Here is a 12,358-nt window from a genome sequence, read left to right on the forward strand (position 1 = left end):
CAGTAATTCAAAATTGTGTGGAGAAATAAAGGTAAATACACAGGCAGTTATAAAGGCTTGTATTATTGTAACAACAGCTTATAACTGTACTTTTTGTTTTCTACATGGTTTAAGGGACTAATACACTTAAAGAAAAAACCAATTATTTGTGTAATTGGTATATTTTGGTCACATATTCCAAAAATCTATTGCAAAATGTCTTAAGCAAAATAGGGACTAAATTGGTTCACATACCTAAAAACCATCAGAGCACTGTTGCCCCGGATCCAGCACTGTGGCTGGATCAAGACATCACTGGAGGGGCTGGGGACACAGCAGTCAACAAAATGGGAGAAGTTTGTGCATATTTTATAGAAAGAAAATGGAAGAAACATGTAACCTTGTTGACAGTTTATAGTTAGTTTTTAGAATTTAGATTAGGGGTTATATTTTCCTATAAATTTTGATCTATTAATGCAATGTGGCTACAAAATAAAATTCAAAAGGCCAATAGTCAATTGTTATTTAGTTTGATATCTCTTTCCATTACATTGAAGAAGAAAACCAAAGGAACTGATTTGGGGAGTAGTTAGGTAACTGGATTAGATGCTATTCCTTGCATTTTACTCGGGGTTATTTCATTACAAGAAAAAACAACACACTCTCTTAGCTATTTTAAGAAAAATAAGATTTTGCATAAAGATCCAGAAGTCTATTGCGGATACTCAGAACAGGAACCCTGCAGAACCTCAGAATGGCTCTCGCTGCATGTGGTGAAGGATGAGCTCTAGGAACTGGGAAGCTGTCTGAACGAGGCAGGCCCTCTGTTCCCTCCGTCCTGCCCTGCAGTGTCTCTCATTTCTCCTGCACGTGAGCCTCAAAGAATTACCTGAGTCTTCACGACCTCCCAGCCGGATGTAGCCACCCATGGCCATAGTTGTCAATTGTGACAGCCTGGGCCAGTGGCACAGCCCCAGGCGAGTCTGCTGTGGCTGGCGGTGCAGCAGGTGGGGAGCTGTGTCCCACCCTCCGCAGGCCTGGGGGTGGGGGATGGGCAGGCAGACCCTCCAGGTGTGCCTGCACCCTGGGCACTGACCTACTCTGCTTCTCTTAGGAGGTAATATTTGTTCACTGATGCTTATTTCTATCAACTAGATGGGGTAATGCAGAGTTTTCGATGATATTTATTCATATGCTCATTTTATTTTTCAACAATATTTGAGTGCCTACGATTTTTTAGGCACTGTGCCAGGTGCAGGGATACACTGGTGGGTGAAAAATGGTGTTTCTGCCTTCTTTCACGGGTTTATGAACAAACAAGGTAGTGATATTATAAAACTTTAAAGTCACTAAAAACACATTTATTAAGCCCCAGTGATCTTCCTGGGCACTTTAGGGACCCAGATATGTATTAAATTAAAAGCCCAGTTTCCACTGCTGGAAATACAGTGGCTCCTTCCACGAACATCACTAATGTTTCCCAGGAGTTTCCGATTTTGCCAAGCCTCCCGCGTGCATGGCTGCGGGGATCCCAGCTCGTCCCTGGAGGGCCAGCGGGGGAGCTGTTCTGTGGGCTTCCTTCCAAATGAGATGTGAAGGGGCTCAGAGAAACTCCTTTCCTTCCTTCGCCAGAAGCTCTGACATGACAGTATCATTAGTTAGGTTACTGGATTGGTTCCTGTGCTTTAGAGCATGTTGAGTTATTTTACAAAAAATGGCTGAAAGCAGTTTTCTGTCAAGCTAGTCATATTTTTTCTGAATATGAAGCTCTATTTGCCCTTTATCAAGTGCCTCACAGACCAGGCAGGGCAGCTCTGTGCTGGCTCCTGCCCGGAGGATGCTTTTCTCTGCTGTTCCTTGCACCTCCCTTCAAAGGGTACCAACCGGGCATCTGTCCTTCTGTCCCCCTGGAGCACCCGTGTCTCTCCACCTTTCCTCTCCCGAGTAACACGCTGGGCCTTCTCCCCCCAGCCCTCATTTCTCCACACACACCTGCAGACCCACCTCGCATCAGGGTCTTGAACACCCTCTGGGTTATAATGGGGGTGTGGCCGTCCTGCCCTCAGCAGCTCAAGGTCTCATGAGGGAGGAAGCAAGGAAGGCGTGAGGTCTAAACAGCCAGAAGTTCTGGCCACGAAGGACCCTGACCACTGTTGGGGTCAGCGAAGGCCTCTGGGGGGACGTTTACGTCCAAGCCCGAGACCTGGAGGCCGGCTGGAAGCCCAGGTCTCAGGTAGAGGCCCCAGCCCGGGGTGACCCCAGGCCTGGAGGGACAGGAAACGGCTGTTTGTTCTGAGTAGTTGTGTGTCTCGTTTATCGTGCCAAAAAATGGTAAAGTGATTAGAATGTACAGGAACTGGTGGGCGAACACTATTGCTGGTGGCCGTGTAAGCACAGTGAGTCCTGGCCCCGGGGGCTGGGTGGGTGGGGGACATGATGGTGACCGAGCTCCTGCAGGGAATCGCTGTGTTACTGTAATTCAGACGCTCTCTGGCCCAGCCTTTGTCTACACTAGAGCTAGTTTCCAACCCTGGCTTTCCATGTTTGCTGTGAAGGCGGCCAAGGGACTGAGGGCGCCTGCAGCCCTGGGTGTGCTGTCGGGGTCTCCCACCTCCTCCTGTCTGCAGGGTCTCCTCTGGGACCCTCCCCCTTGGCCTCTTGCCTGCAGGCTCTTCACGGGGCTGGGCCACCCCTCAGGGCTCTCTGTGGCCCTCTCCTCCCTCCTGCGCTGTGACAGCTGCACGGCCAGGGCTGGGACCCGCAGCCCGCACTCTGCCAGCTCATGTGGTCTGTGACTCCCTTCGCCAGACGGCTTGGCCCCCACTCCCCAGGAGGGTCTTGCCTAAGGGCAGCTGTCATCTTGGCGGATGTTTCTGTTCGTGAAATACACCATTAAGGAGACGCCTCAGGCCTGAGTCCTACCTGCCCTGCCCCACTCCCTGGAGCAGCCTCTCCCACACAATTAACCAGCGCTACTCGTGTTTTTCAAATGGAGCCGGTTATAAATGAGGTCATCACACAGCCAGCGTGAGGTGACAAAATAAACCCCAATTATTTTAAATCACATGGAATCTGAATCAGGAATCGAGGATGGACAGTGCCTCTTAAAAATGTAAAAAGAAACATTTATGGAATGGATGCGTGAAGGGTTGTTATTTGCTTTATGAAAGGTTACTTTGCTTTTCTAAATGATTTACCATGGAATTACTCTAATGAGTAAAATCCTTAAGTGCTCTTAAAATTCTAATTAGAACTTTTAGCTTAAGATTGCATCTGGCTGTTTTCTTATAGGTTCTCTACCAAATTCCTGTTTAAAGATTCAAGGAACAGAAAAGAAAACACCAAAAACTAAAAAATGTGCTGTAAAACAAAATAGCTGTCAACATTTTATAAGATCCTTGGAGCAAGTTCCAGTAATAATGGGGCAGATGTGTTTGGATTCAAATTCTTAAAAATCTTAAACCTCTTCTTCACCCTCTAAAACAAAGGGCAGCACGTCCAGGAAGGGGTGGGCTGGGGTCGGTCCCTCTCTGTTACCCACTTACATGTGAGGTCCACCCGCAGAGGCCAGCTCTTCTCAGAAGCAGCAGGAAGCCTGTGTCCTTGTCCCGAGATGCCAGCCCACCAGGAACCACCATCTTTCCACCCACTGGAGGACACAGCTCGGAGGACGCAGCCCCTGTGGGCACTGCTGAGCCTGTATGTGGTGGGGAGACGGGGGATGAGACCAACGGGCCCCAGGAGGCCTGGAGGCTGCTGCACTTATGTATTTTAACACAATGATTATCTACGGCCTCCTGTACTTGAAGCATTATTTTTTTCTGCTCTAAGTTTGCAAATTGGACGTAGGAAATGGTAAAGGCCCTGCCTCAGTCTGGGAGAATACTCAACATGTGCCAGACCCCGGAAATTGGACAATTTCTCTAGTTGTTGATGCAAGAGGGAGGTTATTTCAGTACCGACTTGAACAGAAAGGAGACATTCATATCCTGTTGGTGTAGACTTGAGTTTGCCAGCGTCTAACTCATTTGTATTAGAAACAATTTTATCTGGTATATTTACTAATCATACCTAGGTTGACACTTCGTACAGTATTAATGTGGGCAGCCCCTTCTCTTTTTGCTTGTATCATTTGGTGCTTTTTAAAAATCTTAACCTTTATGAGTTGCTTTGTTTTAGGTACACCTCTTAGAAATGGAACATGAATTGAGCTTTGCTTTTTCAGCCAATATTAGACTGATGTTTTAATAATGACAGTATCTAAAATAATTTCTAATAGTGTGAAAAGCTGTGTAAGTGATTATTTAAAATAATTGCTTCACTCCCCAACACTGTAAACCCACCAGGGCAAGAAGCCTGTCTGTTTTATTCACAGCCATGTCTCTGGCAACTGGAGTAGAGACTGGAGAACAGTGTTGCATGAATGTTCAAGTAAATGAAGGGAGAGTTTTTGATTTAAACAATCTCTTTAAAACTGTAAATGTTCCTCCCAGTGTCTGCTGGCACCTGATGTTGCCAGGAAATGCAACCCTGTGGGGAGACTTGGAGATGCTGGTGCCTCGGAGGAGTCCTGGGGAAGGACTGGGGAAGAAGCATAGGACATGCTAGTTGTTTTATTTCATTCATTATCAGAAGTGGATTTACTGAGAAGCAAATGATGCTGAGGCTTTAAGGCTCTTCCCTGGACCTGGTGGGTCCTCAGTGGCATGCCCATATCATCACGTGTTGTGAAATTTTCAAAAGGTATTACCTGCAATCAGCAAAGACCATGCCTCTTTCCAGCCCAACTTCCCTCACCTGTGTTTCCCACCGTGGCAGGATGCAGGGGTTGCTGCAGTGAGTCAGGCTCTGGGGAAGTGGGGTCAGGGGTGCATTTGATTAGGGCTAGTGGAGTCACAGTCACTTCTGTCCCAATGCTGGGGTGACTTCAAAAAATGCTCTAACCATGCACTCTGCTGACTTACCCAGTGTCATGATATGAAGACTTAGGAAGAAAAGATAAGACCGTAATCAGCCAGAAAATGTAGTTAGAGTTGTGTAGAGGTGTACTGTGCCCTTAAATTGAAAAAAAAAAATGCTTTTTTCCAGATTGTGTGATGCTTGTGGTAGCTGTCATATTTAAAACGTTAATTTATGTTATTCTTTTATGTGCATAATTTTCTTAAAGAGGTTCCCCAGATTATATAACTTTCAAGCCTCTCAAAACCTGGGATCCCATGCTTATTAAAATCACAAAAATTAAGAGCACTTTTAACATCTCTAGATTTTCCTGCACCAAATAACATGGAATAAATTTCTATGGAACAAAAACTGAAGAGGTCATAAGAAGAGATGGCCCAAAACACATTAGTTGTGAGAAACTTAATACTTATTTCTCTTCCTCTGCATTCCATGGATCCAAAAGAATTATGAAAGACATATTTATGAAAGATGTGTGTGTGTGCGTGTAAAATAAAAAACAAAAACCAGAGGGGAAAAACAGAAACAGATAGTAAATGGTAGACTGAGCTAAATCTTATCAGTAATTACATTAAATGTTAATGGTCTACACACTGCAGATAAGAGGCAGAGATTGTCAGGATGGATTAAAAGCAAGTCCAAGCTATATGCTGCCTACAAGAGACAAACTTTTAATAAGAAGACAAGGAGAGTCTGAAAGGAAATGGTGGGAAAAGGTAAATCATGCAAATGTTAAGAATAAGTCATTGGAGTAAAGTGTATTCATATCTGAGAAAATAAACTTCTACATGGCGAGTATTGCCAGAGATATAGGGAGTTTGTGTTGTGGTAGAACGAGCTTCTCTTCATCAGAAAGTCAATAATTATAAAGGTGCCTGTTGAGAAATACTCCAATACATGAAGCAAAACTGAGCCAGTGAAAAACTGAAATAGATGATTCCATAACCAGGGTAAGATTTTAACACTCCTCTCTTGGCAACTGATAGAACAACGAGATTTAAAAAATGAAAAATGGGTCAGTGAGGACGAAGTGTGACCCACAGCCTGGGGTCGCCCTGAAGGAGCTCCTGACTGAAGTGTCTGGAGGTAGTGAGAGCCTGGCCCCTGGCTCAGTCCTTATGGGAGGTGACTTCCCTCCTCTGCAGTCGTTTGTGGCCCTCTGAAGCCTCCTTCCCACCGTGAGGAGGTGTCTGGCTCCAGGGGCCTGTGGGAGCAGTGGTTACAGGAGCTGGACAGGCCACCAGGCTTGTCAGGTGGCCAGAGCCATGGCTGGCCTCGGCCCATGGACTCACCTGTGCATAATCTTGGGCCATGGAGGGCTCCTTACTTCCTTGTGAGCTCAGCAATGTCGTTAAAGAAGATAATTTTAAAATTGCATTCAACATTTTACTTGTTTTCAGGAAGAAAGCAGTTCAGGGAACTTTGTCATGAAGGGCAGAAGCCTTGAAACATACAGTAGATTGGTGCATATTTGTACACTACTGATCATTACAGTGTCGTTTGTAACAACAGGAAGTGTCAAAGCTACACTAATGAAGTGGAGCAGTTCAGCTGAATGTGGTGTGTTCACATGGGATGTGGTGTGTTCACATGGGACGTGGAGCGGCCGTGGGTTAACAGTCCCTGTGACCAGCAGCTTCTGCGGAGGGACCCTGCATCTCCCCTTGTTTCCAGCAACCACGTGCATGTTTGCCTTTGCAGGAGTCACTGGGTTCCCAGGGACCACAGCCAACAGCGTCCCCCTGGAAGAACTGCCTTCCTGACTTGCCGTGGGTACAAAGCACAGCCTTCATTTTCATTGCTTTGTGCATCTGAAACCTGGTGGACGAGTGACCCAGCCATGACTCCCACGCTGGACCCAGGTTGGCTTTGACACGGCTGTTGGAGACTCCACCCCAGGGGCTCTCTTTTCCCGGATTCTTCATTAACTTACTCTGAGCTGACTTCCTTTTCTTTCTCTTGCAGCATAAAAATGAATTGGAAAAGCAAATATCACCTCTAAGATTCACTGATGCTACTTTAATTAAACGCACAGTACCTTGGGGATTTTTTAAATGTTCCATCTCAGAACGGTAGAGACACGAGCAGCGTGGAAACCACATCTCTTTCCACTCCTCTCACCTCCTTTTGGACGTGGCAGATTGAATTTTGGCTGGGTCTGTGTCAAATTCAGACACTTGGCCACAGTTAAGCTCTCACTGCTACTGCAAAGGCAGTAATAACAACCAGCTGAGTGAAGAATGAAGCCCAGACTTGGAAAACAAGCAGAGCCACCCCTTGGTGAGGTCTTGCTACTCGGCAATACTTGTTACAGGAGCCCTCGTGGGAGGGGTGGGGTCTGGGGTCCGGGGTCCTGGCACAGCTGTGTCAGAGGCCGCTCTGCTCCCTGACTCAGACGTGCCAGATCACCCTTCCACTAGTTTGCGAAGGTATGTCTGAGATGGAGACAATAAAGGATTCAGAAGTGAAGTCTGGAGTATAGTTTGCCCTGTTATTGTCTCAAAGGACCAAAGCAGCAGAAGAACAAAGTCAGTCCAAGTTTAGTACTTTAAAGCCAATGTATTTCTTAGTAAGAATATGAGTGGAAAACAAAACAACTTAGCCAATATTCTCCCAACTGCCATAATCCCTCAGCTCAGGGAGAAATTCCACCCCAAAAATAACAACAAAGAAAATCCAAATGAATACGGACCAAAGCCAGCCTCCCCCACCAGGTGAGTATTTCCATGGGTGACGGGCCTTGGATGAAGTCCAGTCCCGTTGGCGGACGCACGGCGCGCTGGCCCCGGCAGCCACGTGGACCTGGCGGGGGGGTGTGAGCGTCTCCCTGAGCACCTTCGACCTCTTCTCCCCACACAGGCGCCCGGACGTGGGACAGAAGCCAGCTCCTGGCTGCAGATTGACACCTAGTTTCCTCATGAAGGTGGATCTATCTCTAAACATGTGTGCACAATAAATACTACGTATTCCTTCAACAAGCAAGTGAGAGGGAGAGGGAGAGAGAGGATGGCAGGATTGATTCAAGAGAACATTTCACAATGTACATGAAAAATTTTAGTGGGTTGAGTTCCATATGTAAACATTTTTCAGTCTGTGTTAGATCTTTAGAACAGCTCCCTGGGTAACGTTTTTGACCCATGATATATAGGGCAGTGTCTCCCCCCAGCCTGAGAATAAGACATGAATGAGACCCTGAGAGCTAGAATAATAATTATCTTCCCCCCAGTGAGCTAATGTATGTAATTTCCATGTTTTAATGTGATAACAGTAGACTCTTATTTGGAGTTCTAAATAAATATATTTTGTGAATTATATACTTTTAAATTAGCATGAAAGTTTTCTCAGGATAGAGTTTTCCGTCTTCTTTCAATTTTGAGGAGGGGGAATTGAGGAGGAAGAGGGTCCCACCGGGTTTTCTTCATCCTGCTCTGGCCATGGAGCCACCCTGAGTCTCACCGACTGTTTCCATAGCCTCGGTGAAAACAGTCACATGAATTCATAAATTTTTGAGTAGTCAAAGGTATCAGGTTTAGCTAGTCAGATGTCCCTTAAAATATTTTGAGAAGCGTCTGTGTCTCTTTTGATGCATAAGACACAGGGGTGCTTTCCATGCATGGTTTCATCCTTTCCTTGCAAACAGCTTCTAGATTAAATTCTCTTTAATCTCTGCTTTTACTATATCCTTGTTCTAAACCTTTGGATAACTAGCTGTTTATCATGGTATAAAACCAAACCTTCTTGATTTTCAGAGTCTGTAGCAGGTTCATCTCTACCCACTGCCATGTGACTCGTGGGGCCTCCCTCTAAGGGGCTTCATGGTTGGGCCACATCCAGTGACCTTCTGGGGTCCTTGCCCTGCGTGTGGAAGAGTGTCAGCCCCAGGGGAGGTCCGACAAGGCATGGGCTCGTAGAAGCAGAAGGACGTGCTCCTGTCCCGAGGCTGGTCCTCCAGCCGGTCCTGTGGGTCCCCTGCCACTTGCCTCACAGCTACATGACCATGTGAGCAAGAAGAAGTTGTTCCCAGTGCTCAGAGCCCAGTCATTTGTGAGCTCAGCAAAGCCAACTGTCCAGCTTGGTGACGCTGATTCCTTTCCATGGGAACAGGCCGGAAGATCATTCCAGGCTCTTTTTTCAAAATTCTTTAGGTCAGAACATGATTCCGGAACTGATTTTAGTGGAAGCTGATATAAGAAAATTCTCTATGTAGTAATGAAATCCAACACCCACATCGATAATAAAATACGTGCATTTGTGTATCTTTTCCTAAACATGTCATTTCCTGAACGGTGTCTACCTCCTTCTTTCTCCCCCAAAACTGGAATCAGTCAGGTTTGCTTCACTGTTGAATCGCCAAGAAGTGGGAGGAGGTGCTTGGGAGCAGGAGGCTCACAGTCAACACGCATCGGCTCGTGAAGCCATACGATGAGCAGGTCTCACCCTCTGGTGTTTGCCAGGCGTCTCCTGTCCCCTCCCCACACTGTCCTCTTTGGAAGGGAGTCACTGTGCACAGCCCACACTTGGGAACATCTTCATAAGTTACTTGGAATTCTTGTGCATGGGTTGGTCTACTCTCCCCCCTTTGTTTATTCCATCGTGTGTTTATATCAGTGTGGACTGGTGGGTATTTATTTTATGCTCTGGATTATGATCCAACACGACTTTATTTTGTTGTTCAAACTGTCCCAGCTTTGACCACTGGGGGCTCCTTCAGTTGGCTCCTGGGTCCCTTTGACCTGCTCCCTCTTTACCTTCTGACATTATAAGAAGCTCCAGACTCATCCTGTACAATTCCTGCCGCAGTCAGTCTTAGAATCAGTCATTTCTCCAAGGAGCTCTGGTGGCTTTTCGTGGAGAATGGAGTTTAGACACCAAGGTCTGGGCACTGGGTGGGTGTTGTGGCTGGTGAGGTGCCACTGCCTCTAAGTCATCTTGGCTGACAGAGAGGAGACGGGTGAGTGTGTAGTGATGGTACATGCACACTAGCTCCTATGTTAGATCCATCACACATGTAACATATTTGCACTTCTTCTCTGCGTATCCATCAGTCTCTGGAGTAAGTGAGACACGAGTTCATCCTGATGGTTGTGGCTCTGACTGCACCACCTGGGTTATTCTGGTGGCCTTTCTGTTATTTTACTTTTGAATCTTGCATCTCTGCTTTTCTTAGCAGGAAGCATATCCATGTACTTTTTTCTTCCCTAATAACTTGAGGAGCATATATTTGTCTAAAAGTGCTACTTTGAAGAACGTTTTAGTTTTCTTTAAGGTATTTATATTGTGGTTTGCTGTATAATAATTTATATACTTGTTTAAATCTACCCAAATAGATATTAAACTCTTGGAGGGTAGGGATCATGTGTTTTTCATTTTTTATTCCTCCTGGCAACCGGCACAGACACTCAATTATGTCTTGATCGAGATTCTGTCTTTGTTACCCTATACTTGTTTCAGGAATCACAGCACATGCTGTGGGCGCTTCAGTGGAATGGTTACCTCTTCTGCATTTGGGGAAGATGCCAGCACCTTATGGCTATCACAGTATTCGTTGTTCCCTAGTCGGAAAGACGAGCCCTGGTCACTTTTGGGGGTACTCCCTCTGCATGGGGACCTATGTGTGTTGCTGGTCCTCACTGTTATTTCTCGGTGGTTATCTACTTTAATGGCAGAACTGGAATACTTAGGAAAAAGAAGTACATTTATTTTTGGTAAAGATATTCAAACATTTGATGAGAATGCGATTTTTTGTGTGTGTGGCAGTAACTTTCTTGTTATCTTTGGAGAAGTTAGTATGGGGAAAATTATATAAATACATGGAAAAGGAGAAAGAACTAGTTGCCATTAGGGTGAGCTCATGTAGACTGTGGTTGGGCTGGATGACAAGTACTAGGAAAAACAAGAGGATTGACTTTGCCTTATAATCTATAGTTTCTGTCAATACAAGAATCCTGTTTAATAACAGGAAAATTTACTATGTGTGTCCACATAGCAAAGCACAACCTACATACACTCTCTGATTCTGTGATTATGATTTTATGTGGCTGTCCCTGATTTCCCTAAATGCCCAGAGGAAGTTTTTACTTCTTGGTTGAAGGGCAAATACAGGGAAAAAGACATAGTTTTCCTTTGTGTCACAGTTAAAGCTTTGGCTCTTTGTCTTATAACTTAAAGGATTATAATTACGGTCTCTTATGGGATGATCCAAACTTGTCGCATGCTCATGGGTTTTAATGCTTCCTCCCAGGGAACCAAAATTGCTACATTTCTAAATTCCATCACACTTTATTTCTTAAACAGTCTTATACTGCTGCAGTTTATTGAACTGTTTCTTATGTAAAATTAAGTTATTTTAAATAATGTCCACACTGAGAATACCAATGATAATGACAATAATAATGTTGATGACAACACAATAGAGGTGTCTTTATTTCCATGGTGAGTTTGTGTGTGTGTGTAACTGTGGTGTGTAAGTATGGTGCCCGTATATTTATCATCCAGGTTGGGGACACTTCTGAAAGCGGCTGAAGCTGCTGTTAATAATCCCACTGCCCCACAAGCGTGAACGGGGACAGGCCTGGAAAGGGAGATACGGTGGTCACCCTGTGAATAAGCCCAAATAGAAATACGATTTACCTTTGGTCTCCTTCCTTAAACACTATTCAGATTCCCTCACCAACTAGTTAGTTCCTCTGCCTGAAAATCTCAGCCAGCCCAGCTCTCAGACGCCCGGGAACAGTGGACACAGAGGCACAGGAGTGGAGAAAGAAACAGGTGCTGAGCTGGGTCCTAAGAAAGGCCCGAGGTACTTTGTGGACTCAGGGGGTCTGGGCTGGTGAAGACCCCCCAGAGCCCAGCATTCCTGCGTTACTGGGGGCTAAGATGAGGACGCTGCTCACTCGGGGGGTGTCACGTGGGTGGGGAGTATAGCTGAGGAAGAGGAAGCAAGACAGAATAAAGGCAGAAACAAGGTCCTGAAGGGATTTGTGTGCCGGTGGAGGGAGTCTGGATGGGGAACAAATGAAGGGTTTTAAGAGGCTGTGAAAGACGGCAACACCAGATCTGCACCTTAGACGGATGACCCTGACTGTAGAGGGAGGGGGAGCCTCCAGCCTGGCAGGGGTCCTGGTCATGCAGGCCCTGGTTTGGGGAACCTAAAATTTATGTAGTTTAAAGGGCCCTCTCAAAAAGAAATAAAGAATTAATATCATGTGTACAAAATTAGGTATAAAAGTGAGTATGTAAGTGTCAATACAGCAGGATGCAGGTCTATTCTTGGAGGCCACTCCTGCTCTAGGACATTTGGCAATGGCTTACCACACATAGAGATACCTGGAGACGACACCATCCATCCCACTAAGCCAGAACCAGATGCTCCCCGTCCAGACCCTTCTAACTGATGCCCAAGAATGCCCAGGGTCACTCC

The 12,358-nt window shown here is 45.8% G+C and overlaps 1 pseudogene; it reads left to right on the plus strand.

Moving 5' to 3' along the window:
- The first annotated feature begins 3,592 nt into the window (after window positions 1-3,592).
- The window catches only part of LOC133102644 (vacuolar protein sorting-associated protein VTA1 homolog), a 42,108-nt pseudogene continuing 33,342 nt past the window's right edge, over window positions 3,593-12,358 (plus strand).

This window comes from Eubalaena glacialis, chromosome 12 (genome assembly GCF_028564815.1).
Source record: "Eubalaena glacialis isolate mEubGla1 chromosome 12, mEubGla1.1.hap2.+ XY, whole genome shotgun sequence".
Taxonomy (NCBI): Eukaryota; Metazoa; Chordata; class Mammalia; order Artiodactyla; family Balaenidae; genus Eubalaena; species Eubalaena glacialis.